Source organism: Aegilops tauschii, chromosome 3 (assembly GCF_002575655.3).
Source record: "Aegilops tauschii subsp. strangulata cultivar AL8/78 chromosome 3, Aet v6.0, whole genome shotgun sequence".
Taxonomy (NCBI): domain Eukaryota; kingdom Viridiplantae; phylum Streptophyta; class Magnoliopsida; order Poales; family Poaceae; genus Aegilops; species Aegilops tauschii.
This window is the reverse complement of record NC_053037.3, coordinates 228803685-228828273: the sequence shown is the minus strand read 5'-3', so window position 1 is coordinate 228828273 and position 24589 is coordinate 228803685.

Genomic DNA, 24589 nt, shown 5'->3' with positions numbered 1-24589 from the left:
TGCAAATACTTATGGCTTGTACAAAAATCCAAGATGGCCTCCAAAAATATGAAACCATTTTTGGCAGAGGTTTTAGCCAGAACCAAAGATGGTGAACATTTATGGAGGGCATTTCAGGTTCATTGAAAAGGATTTTAGTAAACCCTAGTTGTTTCAGGGGGGGTGCTGGGGGTTTCTGGCATCCCCATTTCAGGTTTCTGTGAAAAATAGACATGATGCAACACTCTAATGCATGAACTAGCTAGGATGTGACAACTCACCCCCACTCAAAAGAATATCGTCCCGAGATTTAGGATCTGTTGGGAAGAAGGTGGGGTACTCAAGTCGAAGACGATCCTCCCTTTCCCAAGTAGCTTCTTTCTCGGAATGGTGTGACCATTGAACTTTGAGAAACTTGATGTTTTGGCGTCGAGTGGTACGCTCGGCTTGATCAAGGATGCGAACGGGATATTCCCGATATGTGAGATTATCTTGGAGATCAAGCGTTTCGTGGTCCACTCCACGGAGAGGATCCGAGAAGCAACGCCTGAGTTGGGAAACGTGGAAGACGTCATGAACCTTAGAAAGATGCAGAGGTAGTTCCAATTGGTAGGCAACTTCTCCTCGCTTGGCAAGAATGCGAAAGGGTCCAATGTAACGAGGAGCCAATTTGCCTTTGATACCGAATCGATGGGTCCCCTTTAAAGGAGTAACCCGAAGGTAAGCCTTCTCGTCAACTTCATAAGTCATAGCCATATGTTTGCGGTCATAATGGCTCTTTTGGCGAGATTGGGCTGTTTTCAATTTCTCATGAATAATGCGAACCTGCTCTTCTGCTTCCTGAATCATATCCGGGCCAAAGAGTTGTCTTTCCCCGGTTTCTGACCAGTTAAGAGGCGTTCGACATTTTCGTCTATAGAGAACCTTGAAAGGGGCTTTGCCCAAGCTAGCTTGATAACTGTTGTTATAACCGAACTCGGCGAATGGAAGGCATTTCTCCCAATCCATGCCAAACGAGATGACAGAAGCTCAGAGCATATCTTCCAGAATTTGATTAACTCATTCTACCTGACCACTTGATTGAGGGTGAAAGGCGGTGCTAAAAGAGAGACGAGTTCCCATAGCATTTTGGAAACTTTCCCAAAATCGAGAGGTGAAGAGACTTCCACGGTCTGAATTAATTTCCAATGGAACACCATGAAGAGACACTATTCGGGAGATGTACAAGTCTGCTAGCTGGCTAGCGGTTATACTCTCACGAACAGGTAGGAAGTGGGCTACTTTGGAAAGACGATCGACAACAACGAAGATAGCATTATTCCCTCTCTTGGTCCTGGGAAACCCGGTAATGAAATCCATACCGATTTTATCCCATTTCCATTCAGGAATAGCCAGAGGCTGAAGGGTGCCAGTAGGCCGTTGATGCTTTGCTTTAACACGACGGCAGACGTCGCAATTAGCAATGTATGGAGCAATTTCTCTCTTCATCCTAGTCCACCGAAACCTCTGGCGTAGGTCTTGATACATTTTAGTACTACCGGGATGAATGGTGAGAGGAGTTTCATGAGCTTCCTTAAGGATCAATCGCCTCAGGTTGCGTACCTTGGGAACCACTAGGCGGTCTCCAAAGAACACAACACCTTGGTCATCAACGGAGAAACAATCCACAACTCCTTTCTTGATGTTTCTCTTAATTTGGGAGATTCCCGGATCTACCTTCTGAGCTTTGATGATCTGATCCGTGAGGGTAGGTTTCGCCACCAGGGTGGATAGAAATCCTCGAGGAACAATGTGAAGGTTAAGCTTACAGAATTCCTCCTGGAGAAGTGGTTGACTTTGTTCTAACATCAAGTTGTTACAATAGGATTTACGGCTTAGCGCATCAGCCATGACGTTGGCTTTGCCCGGGGTGTAAGTTATTCCTAAGTGGTAATCTGTGATCAACTCGACCCAACGTCTTTGCCTGAGATTCAAATCCGGTTGGGTGAAAATGTATTTCAGACTCTGGTGGTCGGTGAAAATCTCGCAACGATTACCGAGAAGGTAATGTCGCCATGTTTTGAGTGCATGGACTACGGCTGCAAGCTCTAGATCATGTGTGGGATAATTATCCTCATGTGGACGCAACTATCGGGAAGCGTAGGCAATCACATGACGATCTTGCATGAGTATGCAACCTAGTCCTTGTCGCGAGGCGTCGCAATGGATAACAAAGTCCTTAGAAAAATCTGGTGGTATGAGTATGGGGGCAGATGTCAGGCGTCTTTTTAGTTCCTGAAAGCTGAACTCGCACTGTGGGGTCCACTCGAACTTTTTATCTTTCTTGAGGAGTTCGGTTAGAGGTTTAGCAACCTTGGAGAAATTCTCGACGAAGCGGCGACAGTAGCTCCCTAAGCCAAGGAAACTCCGAACTTGCTTGACCGATTCAGGTGGAGTCCAGTCAAGGATGGCTTGAACTCGCTCGGGATTGACATCAATACCTTTACCAGAGATTACATGGCCTAGATAGGTCACTTCTGGCAACCAGAATTCACACTTAGAGAATTTAGCATAAAGGCGATGCTCTCGAAGTTTCGTTAGTACTAGCCTTAAATGCTCGGCATGTTCTGCCTCGTTCGTGGAGTAGATGAGTATATCATTGAGGTATACTACGATTTTATTTATCCAAATACTCCATGAAGATTGAGTTCATTAACCGAGAGAAGGTGGCTGGAGCATTGGTTAAACCGAAGGACATGACAGTATACTCGTATTGGCCATATCGAGTAACAAAGGCCGTTTTAGGAATGTCCCCGTTCTTGATTTTGATTTGATGGTAGCCCAACCTCAAATCCATTTTAGAGAAGACTGAGGATCCAGCGAGCTGATCATACAGGTCGTTGATCCTGGGGAGCGGATACTTGTTCTTGATAGTGACTAGGTTGACAGGTCGGTAATCTACAACCATCCGATCCGTACCATCCTTCTTCTTGACGAAGAGGACGGGGCAAGCCCACGGAGAGGAACTAGGACGGATGAAACCCTTTTTCAAGGACTCATCGAGTTGTTTCTTAAGCTCGGCTAGCTCTAGGGGTGCCATCTTATAGGGTCTTCTAGAGATTGGGACGGTTCCTGGAACAAGGTCTATCACGAACTCAACATCCCTGTCAGGTGGAATACCTGGCAGTTCTTCAGGGAAGACATCCGGGAAGTCACGGACTACCGGCACATCTTCGAGGTCTGGAAGAGGGTTGGCATTTAATGAATAGAGCTGACGCTTAGACACTCGGGTCAAAACATTGACTGTCTTGCCCGACGGATGGGTGAGTTGAACAGTTCTAGTAGAGCAATCAATCTTAGCATAATGAGCTGACATCCAGTCCATACCCAAGATGATGTTTATGTCCGAGGACTTGAGAGCTATTAGTGATGCAAGGAAGACCAATCTGTCGACAAGTATTTCATTTCCATGGCTTATCCTAGAGGTTTGCCACTTAGAACCAGGAGTTTGAATTACCATGGAGGTGGGCAAGTCACAAAATGTGGTGTTGTGTAATCGAGCATAGCTCTCAGAGATAAATGAATGAGATGCTCCAGTATCGAAAAGAACAGTTGCCGGATGGCAATTAACAAGGAGCGTACCAAGGACGACGTTGGGATCCTCATGGGTTTCTTCAGCTGAAACATAGTTGACATGGCCACGTGCAGTGGTGGCTGGCTTGGCGTAGTAAGTCTTTCCTGCTGGCTTACCATGGCCAACGGACTGTCCAGGTTGATTGAGGTTGTTTCGGGGGCACTCGCGCAAATAGTGACCCGTTTCTCCACACTTGAAGCATGTCACAACATTGGGGCGTGGAGCAGCATTAGCAGCGGGGCCACCATAGACCTTGGGCGGTGCATGCTGCTGGTTGGGGCGAGGCGCCTCGAAGGATGGCCTCGGAGTGAACCTGGGTGGCAGAGCAGTGTTTGGAATCCAGACCCGGCGCTTCTGGGATCCGGAGCCAGATGAGGAACCAAAATCGCGAGAGTGTTTGCGTGTAGCGTCATAGTCAGTCTGTCCTGTCTCGGCACTGATCGCCTTATTGACCAACTTCTGGAAGGAGGTGCACTCGTGCAGACGAAGATCACGGCGAAGCTCGGGGCTAAGTCCCTTGCGGAACCTTGCCTGCTTCCTGGCGTCGGTGGATACCTCTTCAGGAGCATAGCGCGCTAGATTTCCAAACTCACAGCTGTATGCATCCACGGTCAGTCTGCCTTGGGTGAAGTTGCAGAATTCTTCCCGCTTACGATCTATGAGACCCTCCGGAATGTGATGCTCACTGAAAGCCTCACTGAATTCAGCCCAAGTAGTGATTTGGCCAGCTGGGCGCATAGCCTCAAAGTTTTCCCACCAAAGGCTAGCAGGGCCTTCGAGGTGATAGGCAGCGTAGGTAACCTTATCAGCTTCGGCTACGTTGGCAGAACGTAGCTTATGGGTGAAGCTGCGAAGCCAATCATCCGCATCAAGGGGCTCGACAGAATGATTAAACTTCGGTGGGTACAACTTGATAAAGTCATTGATGGACACCAGGTCGTTCCTCTGGCGACGTGCAGTATTCTGCTCAATTCGCTCTAGCAAGCGGTTAGTCTCACGCTTGTTTCTTTTTGCCTCCAGCATAACTTCAGCCAGTGAAGGCGGTTGGGGCAGGTTCTCCCCCCTGGCTGCATTGGCTTCACCCTGCGCCTGGACAGCAGGGTTGTTGCGGGTGTTAACCATCCTTGGAGAAACAAAACAACGGTTTAGACAAGGATGGCTAAATCTTGGTAGGGAAATGCGGAATGTAATGGATAGCACGGAATGCAGAGATGATCATCAGTATGACATGGTAACATAGCAACATACATATACCAACGGTCATACACGCCATACATAGTTTAGTACAAGCCCAGGCTAGGGTACAACTACGATGAAAGACGATACATCTCATCAAAGGCATTCCAAGCTCCTATACATTATTTTTCTACACCTCCGGAACGTGATACACACCAAGTCGTATCCCACAAGACAAGCAGGACTGTGGAGATTACAACTGTTACAATACTAGTGGAACTACTACCAACTCAGACGTCTCCGTAGTAATCTTCATAGAAGTCACCACCATGTCCTGGGAGCTGAACATGATCATCTGGAAACAGTCGGTCCTGTGGAGCTTGCGGTCCATAAGGACTCGGGTGTGGCCTTGGTACAACAAACGGGGGCAGACGGGGTCCACGAGGAGGGGTGATGCCTCCTACATCACACCATTCCATACATTCTGGCAGACCAGATCGCACGGGGTACAAGTCCCTCATGTCCATAAACCCAGCTTGCACGACAGGTGCAAACTGTGCCAGAGTGGCCCAGTGATCAGCACGAGCATTAAAGAGCTCCATTCGCAAGGCACGATTCTCACGGTCCTTGTCCTCAAGCATCTCGATGGTGGTGCGGACTAGTGAGTCCTCATGGGTAGAATCACAGTAAGTAGCCTGATAGTACCCCTGTGCCCCAGGGAGTGCTGCTGGCATATAGCGGAAGTCGGTGTTCTGAAGCAAGGCAGTTATGGCTCGCATGATAGTCATCATCGAATAAGCTGCGTTCTGCACGGACATCTCGACGGTAACCCCAAGTCCATAAGAGCAATGGAGGGGTTCAGTGGCTCCAGGATAGGATGGGTAAATCCTGACTGTGCAAAGATATTGACTTTGATTAAAGTCTCGAAACTGCTCCTCGACGGTATACTCAGGATACCAACGATAGCCTGTCTCAACCATCACTCGGACCAGCATGGCCGTGTGACCAGGTACGCCAATGCACCGGGTCAGACGAACCACTTGATTCTAGGAACGGGTGGCCATCTGAAAGCACGAAATAATGCAAGGCATTAGTATTTCTAGGAGAATTAGGACAGCATAACGGCTGTAAATGCTCGGAAAAGGATTTGAGACATTCGCAACAGTTTGTAATACCACTCAACAACATCATGTCAAGGTTCTGGTTCAACCGACAACATACTAGGGTAGTAGAGACTGAACCGAAGCATGGAACCAACAATCCTATAAGTTACTACGGATTAGTAACACGTGATCCTGATAGAGAGGAGAGAGCCTAGTCCTTAACCCACGTAGAATGAGAAGAGAATGACTCAGATCAGAGGGCATGGGGTAAAGGAGTAAAGGCACCTTACGTTCCCTCCCACAATCGATTCCCCTACATATAACTAAAGCATTTCTAGACTCGACATCGACCAGTTTGGCTTATCACACCTACAGGCAGTCCGGCTCTGATGCCAACGCTGTCAGGACCCCGATTCCAAGTCACACCGATCTAGCCTGTAACACCTCATATCACATTGCGGCCTCACGCACGGTACTCCCACGGGTGTCGCCTTACCATGGCCCGGGACCGTTTGCACCTTTTGGCTCACGTATATGACAATGTCGCTAGCATCCATATGACAGAGAACCCGGGCCGACATGGCTAGTCGTGAACCCAAAGCGGCAATAACGTATGGGGACAGGCATACATGAATCAACATCGAACGTGTCGGTCAGCAGCGTGTGAATCTGGGCTGTAGCACTGCGCTAACAGGACTCCGGGAACCCGGGCTGTAGCAGGCTAGGCAGGACTCCGGATGTCACCGCGTGACATTTCCCCGAAGGGACAGACACAAGAACGATATGAATCACATGCCGGCCAGTCAGGTGTCCAGAGTAGTAGTGCTGGGCTAGCAGGACTCCAGTGAACCGGGCTGTAGCGGACTACTATGGCTCAAGGACGCACTAGACTACATTTCCCCATAAGAGAGGCTGCCAAGGATAAACAACTAGATTGTCGGATCCCACACATACCAAGCATTTCAATCATACACACAATATGCTCGATATGTGCAAATACAACATGGCATCACAACAAAACTCTACAACTCAAGTACTTTATTTAAAGGGCTCCGGAGAGCCTTACATAACTTGTTCATACAGATAGGGGTCACATGACCTGACACTCAAGTCATACAATCATACAAGCACATGCGGAAGCAAACTGTCTGGGTACAGATGCTAGAAAGAAAGAAGGCTTGACGAAGCCTGTCTATCTACGTAGGCCCTTCACAAGCCTAGATCACCACCTGGGTGGCAAGTCACTCGTCGTCGTCGAGTTCTACGTAGAACCCATCAGAAGGGGTGGTGTTGTCGTATGAAAACAGTAATTGAAGCAACATGAGTACAAAGGTACTCAGCAAGTCTTACAACAGATCCTACTATACATGTTCATTCTCAAGAAGGTAGTGGGGTTATTGCAGCAAGCCAGCTTTGACTCTTGGCTAAGCTATCCTACGATACACCACTTGTGAAATAGTTTTCGCACACGAGTCCACTAATCACCATCTCAATACCCCACCGTGGATCCTCCCTCGTCATCCCACGAGAGGGCCATCCGCGGTACTCACACTTATCTTGAGGCTTTTAGTAGTATCCATTTACTTGTCTATGAACTGCATAAGCGACCAAGTAGTCCTTTACCGCGGACACGGCTATTCGAATAGTTTTATACCCTGCAGGGGTGTACTTCGTCACACACGCTCTCACCACTTATCGTCGCTACACGACGTGTACTCGGCAACCTTCAAGCGGAAGCCCAACGTGGGTGTCGGCCACAGCCTACCTAAACACTCGAGTCTCTAGTCCAGGTTTATCGCCTATTTAGGTTCCATCCGCAGGGAGTCCAGCCGAGGTTTCCACATACGGCCCCAAACGATGTGTGCAGGGTTCCCGGACACCAAACGGGCGACTCGGTACACCGTGCCACGAGCCTACCGCGTCACAGCCCACCCCTTTGTCAGCGCTGTCCACGGCCTCCAGCTTACTACAAACACCAGAAACTACGTGCAACTCCTGGACAGAGGACAAGGGTGATTAAGAAGCCGAGGGGGTCCATTGGTTTCGGGCCCAATGCGTGGTAGTAGCTGAATCTTAAATCACGCATACAGATCTCAGTTCTTAGGGACGGTCTCAATGAAACAACCCACCATGTACTCCTACATGGCCTCCCATCGATACCTTTACCAAATCGTATTCAACACCTCACTCTCATTACCGACACACACACTTTCACTCTAGTTCATCACCCTGATGAGCTAGACCTGACACAACTCTAAGCGTAGTAGGCATAGCATTGTAGGAACACAACATGGCTCAATCAACTCCTACACATCCTAGTGGGTTTCATCTAGTTACTGTGGCAATGACAGGTCATGCAAAGGAAACTGGGTTCAACTACCGCAACACACAGCAGTTTGAATCGCGTTGTCTTAATGCAGTAAACGAGAGCAGAAGTGAGAAGATGGGTTTGTATCGAAATGATCAATGGGTTTCTTGCCTGACGGAGTGGTGGTGGGATACTGCCCTTCAATTGGATACTCGTGAATATCCTCGGAGGCAGAACCTACCACAATGAGCATACCGAAGCACAATCAACACCAAGCAAGTGCAACAATATGATGCATGCATGAGACATGGCAAGATGGATGTATTGGGCTAATGCAACTAAGGCCAGATGGGTTTGGACTATTTTGAATCAAAGATTCAAATTCCAAGTTCATAAATGGCCCATGTTAGTGCTTTATCTTGTTCTGCAATAAACAGTAGGTTAACTTGCTTAAACATGCATGAAACCAGTACAGATGGATAGAATGGATTTTTCTGATCATTTTTCATATATAAATCTTTTCATTCTGAGCTATAGATTATTTTCTATGATTTTTTGAAGTTTGTGATAATTTCTGGAATTTCCAATATAAGAATAATTCCAGTAATTAAATTGCTTAATGCGTCAGCAGTGTGTCATGATGATGTCAGCGGTCAACGGGGTCGTCTAGGTCAAACCTGACGTGTGGGTCCCTTGTGTCAGTGTCACTGTTAGGTAATTATCTAATTAGGATTAATTTTAACTTTAACTCAGATTAACTAGCAGGCGGGCCCCACTTGTCAGTGACTCTGGGGGGTCAACCTGTGGTCAAACCACGCTGACTCGCCGGCGTTTAGCCGCCGGCGATGTCCAGACGCGGCGGTGGAGTGCGGGATCCCTCCTCCGGCGACCAAATGGACGGCAGAGAGTACCTACGTGTAGCTGGGGGCGAACCGCGTCGACTGGTGGTGGTGGTGGAGCTCGGGGTCGCCGGAATCGACGCCGACGACAAGCCGTGCGGCTGCCGGGGTACGGCCTTAGTTGAATCCGTTGCTAAAGAGCACGGCGAGGAACGTGAGATGGTGCTACGGGTCCCTGGCGATGCGGTGGAGCTAACGGCCACGGTGGTGCGACCGTTAGATGGCCAGAGCCTCGTCAGCGACGAGCTCGTGCGGCGGCGCGTACGGGTGAGCTACGTGCGGTGGCTACGGAGCTCGAGAGAGAGAAAGGAGAGGATGGGAAGGTGGCCAGGCTCACGGCGGTTGCGACGGAGCGGACGGCGAGGTCGGAGGCGCGCTGTTGCAATGGTGACGGCGGAGGGGATCTCCGACGGTGAGCGGCGAAGGCGAGGTCGAAGGTGAGGCTTCGGGGCAACGAGCTCTCGGGGCTCGGCCTGCTCGAAGGAGTGGGCGACGGCGGAGCTGTTGGACACGGTGGGACGGCGCGAGGTCGACGGTGGGCGCGGCTACTCCGGCGAGGTGGCAGCGGCTGCATCGGCCATGGTGGGGGAAGGCGAGGGAGAGGCGATGGGGGAGAATGGGGGTGTCCAGAGGCTCGGGGGCGCGTCGAGGGGGTCGTCCAGCGCATCCACGGGCGAGGCGGCAAGCAGGTGGCGCCGTGGCGAGCTCGCGCTCGCCGGCGTCACCTCTCTGCCTGCTCTGGCGAGAGCAGGCAGCTGACTGGCGCGGGCCAGCACAGTGCTGGGCCCCCAGGTGGGCTGCCAGGTAAGTCCTTCTGCTTTCTGTTTCTCTCTTTTTATTTATTTATGTTCTGTGTGTTGAAATAGTAAAAATACTATTTCATTTGGAAAAATCCTGAAAATATTCTGGGGCACCTTTGAAATTATTCTCAACAGCCTAAAAATACCTTCAAGATTATTTGGGCATTTGAAAATATTTATAGGATTTAAAATGCCCAAATGCAAATACTTATGGATTGTACAAAAATCCAAGATGGCCTCCAAAAATATGAAACCATTTTTGGCAGAGGTTTTAGCCAGAACCAAAGATGGTGAACATTTATGGAGGGCATTTCAGGTTCATTGAAAAGGATTTTAGTAAACCCTAGTTGTTTCAGGGCGGGTGCTGGGGGTTTCTGGCATCCCCATTTCAGGTTTCTGTGAAAAATAGACATGATGCAACACTCTAATGCATGAACTAGCTAGGATGTGACACGGGGTTCCAGCAAACCCTTAAGGTTCGAACACTAGGGTGCGCGCGAAGTCTTTCCCTCCTACAGATCTACGCCCTAGCTCGCTAAGATCTCGCGGACGAACTCGATGAACTCACAACACAAAGAGACACGGGATTTATACTGGTTCATGCCACCGTTGTGGTGTAATCCCCTACTCTAGTGTGGTGGGGTGGATTGCCTCTTGGGCTGATGATGAACAGTACAGAGGGAAGAACAGCCTCCTAAGGTTGAGGTGTTCTTGTGCTTGGTGGCTTAGCGGGTGAGAGCTGGGTGAACTGCTCGATGCGCTATCAGATGCCCCCTACTGTGGTGGCTAGCTCTACTTATATAGGCCCTGGTCCTCTTCCCAAATATTGAGCGGGAAGGGAGCCAACAACGGCGGGCAAATTTGATGGGGGACAACTAGTACAAGCTCTCCTGACAAAAGTGGTCTTCGCCTGCGAAAGACTCTGGTGGTGACGTCGTCTTGGGATCCACGATGACCTCCGTCTTGCCGTCCTCCTGGTCTTGGTCTCGTTGCACCGATATAGCAACCTTTGCCTGATGCCTCGCTACTCCTCGCCTGCGCTGGCCTCCTTAGCACCAAAGAGGAAACAAGGATGCTGCGCGCTCTGGCGCCCGCCTGGTGTCGATCGTCATGGCTCACATCACGAGAGCCTCGTGAGGTTTGCCCCGCCTTGATATCTCCGCTCCTCGTGAGCCTGCCTGACTAGGCCGCTCCTGAGGAGGTCTTGCGTCGTCCGCCTTGCGAGGCTTGGCCCCTCGCGAGGGTCTTGGATGCCTTGTTGATGAAGATGGGCCGTACGGCCTACTGGCTTAGCCACGCCTTGGGCCGCAGGCAAGCAAGTCTGGGGACCCCCGTTCCCAGGACGCCGACAGACTCCGACTCGGAGTAGGTGGCAGTGCCGTCGCTCATGCTGGTTCTACTGCAGTGTCATGCGGACTAGTTGCTTAGTTTATTTTCAAGGGTGTGTTGTCCTGAGGCCCCAGTAGAACTATGTTTATGTTCTTTCTCGTTATTTGAACTCTTTAGTACGTATAGTAGTACTAGTACTATGTCTTACTACTGTTCTTATTGCAGTTGGTACTACTGCTCGTATCTTCGTGTTCCTACTGTAGTTAATACGTTCATACTAGTAGTATAATTTGGGTCAGTCGATTTGTGAAAGAAGTTCGGCGGAGTGAAGGAAGAAGATGGCAGGGTGCCCATGATCTATCTTATGAGTGTTGGGTGTGGAATGCAGTTCACCGGAAAAAAATGGATCGTGCCCGAGGTTAAACGGATGGCGGGGTGGGGGAGCATGGCGGTGGCAGGCGGTTCAGGGGAGGGCGCGGCGGCGGCGGCAGGCGGTTAGGCGTGTGGCGGCCTGAGAAGATGATCTGTGCATCTATTTCGGAGGTTGAAGAAGCCTTTCTAGCCATCCATGTTGCATCAAGCAGCTCACAAGAGTCGACTGACCCAAATTGCTCCTTCAGATTGCAGGATCCACATGGTATTCAAGGTCTCGAAGGTAGATTCCGCGTCCGCACCCGGTTTGCGGGCTCGACGCGCGCGCGACTGGCTTCTGTCGCGACAGCCACCATGCGCACCTCCTTCGCGTGGGCGGAGACGACAATGACACGCTAGTTCCTCCTCGCCGGCGTGCTGGAGCACGCACTCGTCCTCCTCTTCATACGCTGCGTGCATAGACGCGGATCCACCAGCTGCTGGCGTGCTTGGCAGCGCGGCAGCATCGCGAGAAGGGACTGCAGACGACGTGAGCAGGCGAGCCTTCGGCTTGGCAGCGACACGGCGGTGATGGGTGAGAAATTGTTGGCCGGAGCAGGCGGGCGCCGGCATGCGCAACGGCGGCGGCGGCATATTGATGAGTGTGCGTATGGGAGCTTAGTTTAGTTTTATATAGGGTTGGTCAAACTTAAAAGAAAAACGAACTAGTACACGTAAACATTAGACTTAGGCAACGCTTTTATTAGTTACCACAGCCATGATACGGAATTCTGTGCAAGCGCGTGAACCGCGGCCGCGCGGTCGATCGAACGATGCGTCACCGTGTCGCGCTCGAAGGACATCCACCGAACCTTTTTGTGTGTGTGGAAACAATCCCTGAATATTACTCAACTTTTTTTTCCGGGAAAAGTTCTTGACGCTACAATATTTCCATATATTTGAATTTAGCTCCAGTTTGTGTTTATTTGATTTGGACGTTTTAGGTGCGCCCTAGTTTTTTTAATACTGATTTTGGGGCTGTTTGGTTCCCAGCCACCGTTTGCCAAGCCAAAATTTGGCAGCCACAGTTTAGTTGGCATGTGTTTGGTTTTTGCCACACTTTGGCTTGCCACACTTTATTGCCCCTATGGCCCACTTGTCATAGAGACAATGTTGCCACACTTGCCTAAGGTTAGTTCTTCAAAATGAGAGCCACAAGTTGGCAAGCCTAAGGGAATCTTGCCACACTTTGTGAGTGTATGTCATGCAGGGCCCTAGTGTGGCAAAAAGTATATTGCCTAAGGTAAGGCTTGAACCAAACACCCTCCTAAATTGGTCAAGGTTGCCTAACCTTAGGTGTGGCAAGATGTGGCAACCATAGTCACAAACCAAACAACCCCTTAGTCTCAAACCAAACAGCCCCTGTGTGTGACTGAGAGAGAACGTGTGTATGTGTCCATATGTGTGTTGTGGTGGAAGGGACATGTGGAGACGGTGTGCGTGTGATAGAGACATAGAGAGGTGTGAATGTGCAAATGATCATGCATGAGTGAGACATAGACAGATGCCGATATGTTGTGTACACATGAGAGAACGGTCTTCTATTTTACTTGTGTGAGTGTGTGTGTGAGAGAGAGAGAGGAACATCCGTAACACAACAACCATCTCTCTCGATTCGTCCGTCCCTCACACGATCGCATGTAACACATGCATCAACGCGCACATTTTGACACCCTCACCCGGCCCCTGCCCACCTCAAGGCCCGCACATCGCTCTCTATCTCGCACGCACAATCTCTTCGTGAATACCCTGTTTAGCAAGTAGCTTTCCGTCACATACACACACATTTCTCTCCTTAGGTTTGTTTTCTCTCAATATCTGACACACACAAACACACACACACACACACACACACACACACAAAAAGCACACATCACACACACACCCCCTCCCCCGAGCACACAATTCATCCCCATCCAAGGTTATATGGCGACCACTCTCGCTTGTGCTTCTTCGCACCCCAGCATGCACAACACCTCAATCTTCAAAGAGGGCATCGAGGAGATCGAAGACGGTGACCACACTGTGCTAGAGAATGCAGGGCCATTTGGAAGCAGGATGATGTGACGACGGCTGACTCACTCCTCCCCCACCCTCTCTCTCTCTCTCGCACAAAATTACCAATCCCTCTCTCCCCCGCACAAATTTATCAATCCCTCAACCCACGAGATCCTTCCCGTCTCGTCCATGTTTTTCCAGCTCTCTCATCAAACCTGTTGTCTCTTCTCCTTCCACTTGTACAGAATCCGGATGCACACGCATCTCACGTATATTACATGTCTCCATCTTTCTCACAGACCTAACTTCTTCCTCTCTCTTTCTCTCTCTACCTCCCTCTTTCTGTTTCGTTAGGTTTGTCTCCTACTCTCTTGTCCACATACATACAATCTTTCCCGCCCTATCTGCTCCATCTTCGCAAGCTCTCTCTGCACGTTTCATTCACACATTGGGATATGTTCAAAATGTTGCTTTTATAATGGCTGATGTAGAGTTATTGTTGGTTTTGTTGCATCCTACAAAGTAATAACTATGAAATGCATTTTGATTGTCATTTGACTGGGATTATGCGAGTTTGAGCATGTTGTGAAGTACTATAGACCTCGTATACATCTTGGAATTCGACAATGATTGTAACTATTGAATTGTATAGACCATTACATTCGAAGTCAGTAGCCTAATATATTTATTTCACAATTTCAACAAATGATTAATTCACTATATACTAAGAAAACAAATATGTAGATCCTCCGTTTTTATTTAAGTCTGCGTATTAGCATTGGTCAAAGTCAAGTTTTGTAAACTCTCAGAAAATTTATAACAAAAAATATTAACATATACAATAAAAAATAAATACCATTAGATTCATTATTGAATGTACTTTCACATCATACATATCTGTTATGGTAAATGTTTATATTTTTCTATAAACTTGGTCAAACTTTAGGAAGTTTGACTTTGGTCAAACCTAATATGCAGAGTTTACTAGTACTACTCGCTAGTTGCTTAGCCGAATCACCAAACACGCCACACGGGGAGTTCATTGTCACAAAATTTTGAGGTCGGCGGGAAAATCTTCCGCGACCCTGATTTGAGCTGTGGGAAGTTACCATCATAGCCTTCGGAACAGCCCTACGGATGACGGTTGGTAGGGGGCTGTTTTCGTAACTTCAGGTTCACCCTAGCCAGCCAACCCCACCCCGGCACCCAGAGTAGTACACCTGAATACTCCCCATTTTCCATCCCCACCGCAAAATAGACTTCTCCACGGCACCGCAGCCTTTGTGCTCCTCCCCTTCTACATCGGCGCACTCGTCCACCGCAGCGCATCTGCCTCATCGACGACCTCGTACGCCGCACTGGAGTCGGTCCACCGTCGTCGTCGTACACGGAGCCTCTTCCCCGGCACCGTCTTCCACGGTCTCGGATCTGCTTCCCGAAAGCCGACGCCAAGCGCAGAAGCACCACCGTCATGGACAATGAACTGACTCTCGTTGCCGACCATGACTCGCAGAGGAAGCCGCGACCATCGTTCTCCTCCTCGATTGGTAATGTGTGTATTGAATCACTTAGCCGTACATGTGCAGTTCCAATTTTGTTCATACCTACCCTTCAAATTTCCTGGGTGCTATTGTTCCCGTAAAAGTAATTGGTTACAGCCTCCATTGTCCAACAGAATATCAGCTTGTAATTGTGCGTCGCTCCTGTATCGCGCTGTGCTTGGGTAGGTATTTCATCTGCAACCAGTAGTGTGGCAAATGATGGATAGTTTTTTAGAACTAGCAAGATGCCCATGTGTTGCACGCATCAAGATGCATTTGTATGAGTAGTTTATCTTGTGGGAGAAAAGGATGAACGAGGGAATGCCTTATTTGCAAATGCGGAGAGGGGTGTGGGTATATTTTTGCAAAATTGCCACCGTTTCCTTCCTATCCGTCGGATATAAATGGGATGGCCTATATTGCAGGATGGCAGGAACACCATCATCACCAACTCTGTTTTTTATAAGAGTAGGGAAAAGTAGAGAAAAAATAGAGAGTAGAGAAGTACAGATAAATATTAAATATCAAATAAATATAACAGTAGAGAAGAGAGTAGAGATAGCAGAGACGTCGGGAAAGGATTGCGCGCGCGTGGGAAAAAGCGGCCAGGCGTGCGCTAGTTTTGGTGCGCGGCGTCTGGCGCACTTTATAAAATCCAATGCCCTCCCACCGCTCTGTGCCTTGCCACCACTCTCTCCCCGCTCTGTGCTTTGCCACCGCTTTCTCCCCGCTCTTTCTCGCCTCGCCGCCGCCGCCGCGCCACCATGCCGCCGTGTCGCCGGGAAACTTGGGGATACCGCGGCGTCCGCGCGCGCCCCTCCGGCGGCTTCTCCGCCGAGATCCGGTTCCGTGGGATGCGCCTCGGCCTCAGCAATTTCGACACCGCCAACGAGGCCGCCCGCGCGTATGACGCGGCGCCTCCGGTGGCCTCATAGAACATTGAACTTCCCCAACGTGCCGACGTGGGAGCGGGCACAGGAGCTCGCGCCTTTGCCACGGCTTATTACCAACGAGGATCGTCACGACAACCGGAGGTGGGAGCACCGTCTCGGCATCGCCGAGATGGACGAGGAAGCACTGGCGCTGTGGTGCCAACGCTTCCCGCAGGACATCATCAACGAGCGCGAGTTCTACGAGCAAAGGAGGGAGGAGAGGGATAAGAGGAGGGCGGAGCGAGCCGTCTATCGCGAGGACAAGCGTAGGCGAAAAGCAGACGCTCAATTCAACAAGAGGCTAGGAGCAGCGTCGCCCTGGGAATCCGACGATGATCGATATCTTCATGCCTACAGTCAGACGTCGGAGAAGGACATCACCGACGAGGAGTCGGACAATGAGGAGTAATTGAATAATCTATTTTTTTATCTATCTATGCTGAGAAATATCTCTCTATCTCTACTTCTCGATCTCAGCACTGTAAACACTTTTTTAAAGCGCTGCGCGTTGCGATTCTATTGGAGATGCTCTAACATGGCAGACGAGTGCTTTAATGTTGCCCACAAGATGCGCGAGTATTACTAGTAGTATATTTTTCTTGCCATGTTGAGATTTTAAAACCACGAGTGCGAACATGCAGAGGAGCAATGAAGGCCAAACACGGGATATTTGGGACAGCTTCAAGGAGTGTGGCAAGTTAAAGAGGAGCTGCACCGAACCTGTTAAACGAGCTTTGGTAAGTAACACCCTTTGAATTACTTTCGTTTAGCCTCGTGTTCTTCAATGTGTATATGTTGTAGTTTCTGTTTCTCTTAAGCCTCATGTTCTTCGATGTGTCATAAGAAGAGTCTTAATCGTCCTAATGCTTTCGTTTTTAGCTTGCTGTAGGAAGTGGGTGTTGTCACCTTGTAGTCTGTTTTTATATTTTTTTCCTTTTGAATTCACTTCTCCCAGTTCTGTTTATCTGGCTTCTACGAAATGGATCTGGGTTGCTCTGAGTAATTATCTAAAAAAGAAGTAACTTCATGTCAGGATGCAGTTCCTGCGAGGAGGGAAGTATGGTCAACCTCGAGATCATGTTTCCAGAATGAGGCTGGATTACACACAAGGTGCCAGATCCCTAATGATGCTGGATTAGACACAAGGTGCAAATTCCCAGATGATGCTGGATTACACACAAGCCAGGTGGAGTCGTCAGCTGTTCGTGTCCTCGTGGCTCTAGTAAAGGCTGAAAGAAAGCTTGCAGCAGCCCTTGAGAATGTAGCTGAGTTCCTGAAGAAGCGAAAAGAGCAATCAGATGCTCTCTTCACCCATGCCAAAGAAGAGATGGAAGAAGCCAGAAAGAAGCTAGCAGAGGCAGAGCAGGCTAGGCGTCTCCTGCTATCTAAAACTGTTGTCCATACAAAATTTCCTTCATAGTAGCTAGGTTCAAATGTTTATCCATTCAGCATGCCTATTGTGATGTCCGTGCATCTACTGATGTGGCACAAATTTTTTTTTTCGTGTCATGTAATAACAGCAATTACTTTCCAAACAATAACAGACGAAGCATTGGACATGGTATAGTTCACGCGCAAGCCTGACATTCCAAGTTCAACTTCCACATCAAACTCATGTTCACAGATATCTCCACATTCATACATAATGTCCACAACCATGATTCACTTCAAAGCCAAAAAAATTGAGGAGAGTTATGAATAAAGAAAAACCTCTAGTTCCTGCTACCAGTGCGAGCACAACAAGTCAAGACCATGCGTAATTAGTTATATTTTGGTCACTTTTTGTGTTCTAAAATGCCGACCGGCTCGCGGAAGGACGTGTTGCCGGCACACGCGCAGATTCAATGAAGGCAGGCGGGGCAGTCTGAAGCCGGTTGCATGCGTCGAGGAGGCGTATTCAGCCGGGCCTGCAGCGAGTGGGGCCCTCTTGGCCGGCGCGCCGGTTCAATGCCTGCGCTATGAGAGGTCGCGTCCGTGTCAGAGCAATCACTCCCTCCAGTCCTTTTTTTGTTTGCGTATAACCAAATCTCGTTTTCCATTCACATTTTACAAGTAAAATTCATGGACAAACTTTGACCCAAAAAACGATGGGGACTAGTAAACCAGAACAGAGGTAGTAGTTTTTTTTAATCAAAGAAGGGTTTCCCACTTCCGATTTTCATTACTGAAAACCAACATCTAAATCTAAACATAGTATTTTCCATATAACTACCAGGTTCAACATCTCGCAACATAAACCCATACAACCATACGTCAAGGAGGTACGTAGTAGGTAGTACTATGAATTCCATTTTCGCTCCATACCAATCGTTCTAAAAACTACTTACTACTTATAACGCGCCGTTGAAAATCGGAACTCTTAACCCCGCTAAAAAATGATATTTTAAACGTGGCTACTCGATCTGTGGCAACTGGCGAACCACCGCCTCCAAGTCGTTCACCTGTGGTCCCGACCATCAACTCCTACGGATCAAATTATCACGCGAGCTAACTATTCCTACAAAGGTGCGCTCCACCACGTACCCGGTACCCGTGAATGCAGCAATCGTGCACCTAGGGTTTTAGGGTTTATTTGTTAACATTGTCTTTACGTAACACTCATGTGTGCGAGACAACGAGAGACCGACTGCATGCGTGCGCCTCTTCTCTTCGTATATGTACTCCGCCGTTTGTCTGGTGTCCACAAAATTACAATAACTACAAGCAATGTGCCAATGCATTGCCACACGATCTGAGTAGATTAATACATATTCACCGATTTGATAGAAAAAAAGTCTACTTTTGAAATACGTATATCACTAAAAAATGTTATGTTTCACTCAAAATATATCCCTTTGGCGGTTTTGATGAGATAAGGGAGGAATGTTGTTGGTTTCAAGATTCGAGAAGTGGTATATGTCTAATTTCTACTCTTACTAGCAAGATGTCCGTGCGTTGCACGGAACATCAAGATCTTGTGGGAGAAAAGGATGAACAAGGGAAGGCCTTATCTGCAAATGTGGAGAGGAGTGCGGGTAAATTTCCATAGTTTCGTTCCTATCCGTCAGATATAAATCGGATGGCCTATATTGCAGGATGACAAGCCCACCATCATCACCAACTCTGTTTTTTATCCCTACTCTTATAAAAAGCATAGTCGGTGATGATCGTGTGCCTGCCATCCTGCAATATAGGCCGCCCGATCTATATCTCACGGATAGGAAGGAAACTATGGAAATTTTGCAAAAAGATACCCACAGCCCTCTCCACACTTGCAAATAAGGCCTTCCCTTGTTCATCCTTTTCTCCCACAAGATAAACTACTCATACAAATGCATCTTCATGTTCCGTGCAACGCATGGGCATCTTGCTAGTTGTTGCCAAAATCCCATGTGTGTGTGAGAGAGAGAGGGAGAGAGGAGGAGGATGGAGTGCATGTGTGACAAGGCACAAAGAGTGTGTGTGAGAGGTATCAGCTTAAAATGAGGCGATAGTGTGTGTGTGCACGATCGAGAGGGCGTGTCTCAAGAAGGGAAGAAAAATCTACATAGATACAAGGAGCAGGAGAGAGACATGTATGCGATAGTAGAAGCACGAGTGTGCGGGTGTATAAACCTATCAAGAGGCTTGTCGATAATTGTTTGTGAGAGAAATACGAGACGGGGGTGCGAAAGCGAGAGTTTTGTGTGTGAGAGAGAGACGGTAGTCGGGAAGGGGAGTGGAAGCAGGAGTTGTGTGTGTGTGTGAGAGAGAGAGAGAGAGAGAGACAGGGAGTTTGTCTGATCGGTAAACAAATGAATAAGTTCAGTATGGGATGGAGACGAAAAGGAGATCGCAACAAATGTTGTGTCTACAAGAGAGAGAGAGAGAGTAATTTTAGTGGTATGATTCATATCTAGAGACATATAGGGTGTGTGAGAGAATCCCATAGAGAGAAACACGAAATGAAAGACGAGTGGAGACTGTGTGTGTGGCGGTGAAAAAGAAAGCTTAGGTACCTAGTGATACGAGAGAACAGTAGAGACGTGAGAGATAATGAAAACTTTGTAATGTATAATGATAGGGAGAGTGTGACACTTCTCAAGGGAGACGTCGAGAGACCATGTTTGCGAGGATTGGAGAAACATGAAGTGAGCGTGCGGGTGAGCTGGAGAAAAGAGAGTGATAGCTACATGAAGGAGCATGCATGTGAGAGAGATGGGCGTGAAAGGAGTGAACATAAAAGGCATTCAAATATTTGAATTCGAGATGATGATACATGTAATCCATACTCGAACAAAAATTGATCTATCAAACATGCATACTCATATGAATTCACGGCATCTATGTTATTCAATATATGTAGATATTACTGATCCATACATTTTAGTAGAACATAATTTGGTTTAATTTTTTGAATTCAACCTTATGATTTTGAGATCATTGTATTTGTAAAGCATATTATACATATAAAGGAGCAGAATTCTTTGTTGTGCTTTTGAAAGTATATATAAAAAATGATGTATATAGAATTTTATTCCAATCAAAAATGGATCCTGCCCGAAAAAATAGAATACAAACGGGATTCGAATTGAGTTGGCACGGTAAACGTGCACTCTGCAAAATTTGAACGAAGCGGGAAAATCGCAGTAACCGCCCGAAACCAAAATCTGCGAGATGGAAATTACTACTGCCTATCCCTGCCACGCAAAGCCTATCTGCTCGATTTCTATATGTTTCGATAGGGGTAGGTTTGTAATTTCACTCGAACGTGACATAACCGCCTCTCACCCGGATTCATACACGGTGGGCGCCAAAACACAGTGTGTCCTCGGCCGAAATCGACTCCCTCCCTGATTCACACACGGTGGGCGCCAAAAACAAACTCTCGTCGGCAAATATTCGGTGTATGCGAGAATACCGTCCTATCCCCAACCAACTAATATTGCTGTGATATAGGAAATTTGAAACGGGGGCTAAGTTTGTAAATTTCCTCGCATTTGAGACAAGCGCGCCCTGAAGACATGGTTCCCCCCTTCCTCTCCACCTCCATTTCCCCATTCATACTCCGTCGGCGCCAAAACACCCTCTCCACCCCAGCCTCCTCCATCCGCTACCCCATCCACCGCTGTCCTCCTCCACCATACCAGAGCTGATACTCCGACGCCGCCGTCCATTACAAGAGATCGACCTCCCTCATCCATGGCTTCGTACCGGGATCCTTGCATCCCGTCCTCTCGCTTCATCCCCGCCGTCGTCCACCTTGCCGGCGCCGCTCCTACGACCATCTCGTCCACCGCGCCCGGCCGCCACCGTCTACCCTCCTAGATTTGCTTCCACGCCGCCGCAGCCATCGCTACCGCAGCACCGTCAAATTCTCAGCAGATGCATACACGGCGCCGCACCAGAGGCGGTACTCTTTCGTATCTGCTCAACTTATTTATCGCGGCAAGAAAATAGATCGCCACTGCTTTACTCTGATTTCTTGTCCATCACTTACTTGCTAGTCGAGAGAAAACATTGGTTGCGAAGTTGCCTTTGTCCGGTTTGCACCTTCAGATCCGCCATGGCACGCTCAACACTATACTCCCAATGCTTATGGTTTTCCCCTTTTATATTGCACACTGGTTAAATCACAGTAGACTAAATTTCAAAATTGGGTCAGTCGATTTTTCAGAGCTCGCCAGAGTTCGCCGGTGCGAACGAAGGGGCTCGGGTGGGGACTTTGGTTGTTGGGGGCGGTGGTGGGGCCTCGCCGAATGAAGAAAACTCGACGCGGGTGGGGGCGGGGACGGGGGGTGGGGTTGGCGGAGGAACACAAGCGATGGGGGGCGATGGTCCGGCCGGCGGCCCGTGCGGTGTTCTGTATGGGAAGAATCAGATACGAGGAAGAAGAAGGGTTAGGAGATGTAGGATCTTCATCCAACCGCCTGAAATGGTCGACTGACCCAAATGCAGACATGCCTTTATATTCAGTACCATCATCGTACCTGCTTAGCACCGCTCCTGAATCCATCAAGCTAAACAACGTGCCACTCATAATTCCAAACTTGTTGCTCAAGTACGAATCGAATATGATGCTGATATTACTAAAACAGATAACATTTAATTGGTCAGCTAATGTTCCTACTTTACTTTCGAAAAAGCACGTGCACCACATATAGAGAGACAGCAGGGAGTTGCTTTCTTAATGCGCTCTGGTTCATCATCTGTGGGCACTGCGCAACGAACATTTTATTATCCAATATCTGCTTGCTCTTCTTTACCATGTTCCTCTTTCGTTCTTCCTTAATAAGTACTCTCTCCGTTCCTAAATACAAGTATTTGTATAGATTCCACCATGGACTACATATGGAGCAAAATGAGTGAATCTACACTCTAAAATGTATCTGGATACATCTGTATGTGATCCATAGTGGAAATCTCTACCAAGACTTATATTTTGGAATGGAGGGAGTATGATAGTAGTACAGTATGTTCCTTGTAGTGAAGATGAGCAGGGACATTTGCAGTGTAGAGGTCTATAGGTCGGTTGGTATGGACACTTTGAACTCGTCGGGCCTCTTTGATTCGTAGGATTTTGTAAACATGGGAATAGGATTTGTAGTGGCCTGCCCACTTGAATCCTATAAGAATAGCAAGTAAATGTGGGGAGCTGTGTCGCCTTTGAGAGTCACACTGATATTAACAGTACGGCACCTTCAGTTGAAGAGAGCTGATATCCGAAGGCTTTCTAGCCATACCGGCAATACTAGCATATATATTCCAGCAAGTTCCACTTTGCTAATTTTACTCTGATGCTTATGGTTTTCCCGTTATATCTACACTATGATCTGTGTAGCTACTTTGTGTCGCACTAGCAGCAGTCCACTCTTGAAGCTAAACACCGCAATGACTTACAAAATTGGCACCAAGGCATTGAGTGCCATTTTGGATGCAATGAAACTCATACGCTCACCACCTATTGATTCTTGTTCAGAATATGTTCCTAATGACTATTCTAACCTCGAGGAGTCAAAGGCAGATGGCCTGTCCTGTTCACCCATCAAGGTGCCTGTTCTAATTTGGCAAGGTTTTATTGATTGCGCGTATCTTGCATATGTTGTCTTGCCTTTCTTCTACTTTGTTGCACCGCCATCTGCTTAGTTTACTCATCATATATGTCGAGATGCCATGCCCATCCATTATCAATACATATTCCATCTGTCATCATACCATGTTTTTCCACTCAGATGCTGTTCTTCTGCATCGGACATCAAAAAGGAAGAGGGTGATTGCCGAACCTGAAGGAGCACCAGCAAAGTCCTTGAAAAACGTGGTTGTGCCGGAGAAATCAGACAGCACCCCACTTATATTGGTTGTACAACCAGTGACACAAAACGTAGGACCGATTCCAGCAGACTGTACCCATACTTCACTGGACACACCACTAGACGCACCACACAGGACCTGCACACCAGCAAAAGGTATGCCGATTTTAATTGCCATAGCACCAGCCGTACCACAGAAAAATCCCACTCCAGCAAAAAGTACAGCAAGTCCACTGGCCGAAGACCTATCTCAACTGCAGAGATGGCCAATTCCTGCAGATTGGAACCCCATTCCAGTTATTCCCAGTTTATAAGACAATGATTTCAATGTTGTTAGGGAGTACATGCATCTGTTCCCATCATGGGAAGATTATAGTGAAGACAAACACCATTTTCACATCTTCCTGTCCCACTTACGTGTAAGTGCTATTATTCATGGTGATTATTTTCCTGTTTTCTACTGATTGAACACATCAATGATTTACATTACATTGTTGTAAGTAGGCGAGGGTCAATCTGGATAGTCATGACGAGCAAAGCTTGCTTGCGCTTTTCAAGGAAGCATTGCAGCAGTATCGGTGTTACCTGAGGAAATCACACTTTGATGGCAAGTCTATAAATGAATTTCTGGTGAAGTCTCCTGTGCTAAATTTAGAAGACATTGAATGGAAAAAACCTTGTTATGCACTGGTCTCGTTCCGAGGATGAGGTACTGTCTATGATATCGCATGACAATTTGAACTTCTACTTTTCCGCATGTGCCTTACGGATCTTTTTTGCAGGAAATCTGCTCGAAAAAGAATTCCGGTTTGAAAAGAACGACAGGATATCGCAAATATGCTGCCCGCTGCTTTGCTCTTGTTAGTACATGTTTTCCTGTATCACTGTACTTGCATACATACCAGGTTCATTATGTGACAGCACAATGCATGATAGCTTGCTTATCAATTGTTCGCTCCAAATTATCTGATCTGTATGAATGGTTACATTAGTGTAGAATATATCCAATGCCAATGAATTCTTTTAGCTCTGCATTGTTCTTGTAAGTACCTGCTGTCCTTTATCACTGTACTTATATTGACAGGTAGTTGTTCATGTACCATCACTCTGCAGCTTATTTTCCTTTGCCCTCCATTTTCTACACATAAGATCTATATTTACTCTTACCATAAGGTTGGATAACACCGATGGTACAGAAGAAGTTTAGCTCTGCATTGCTCTTGGCTGTACCT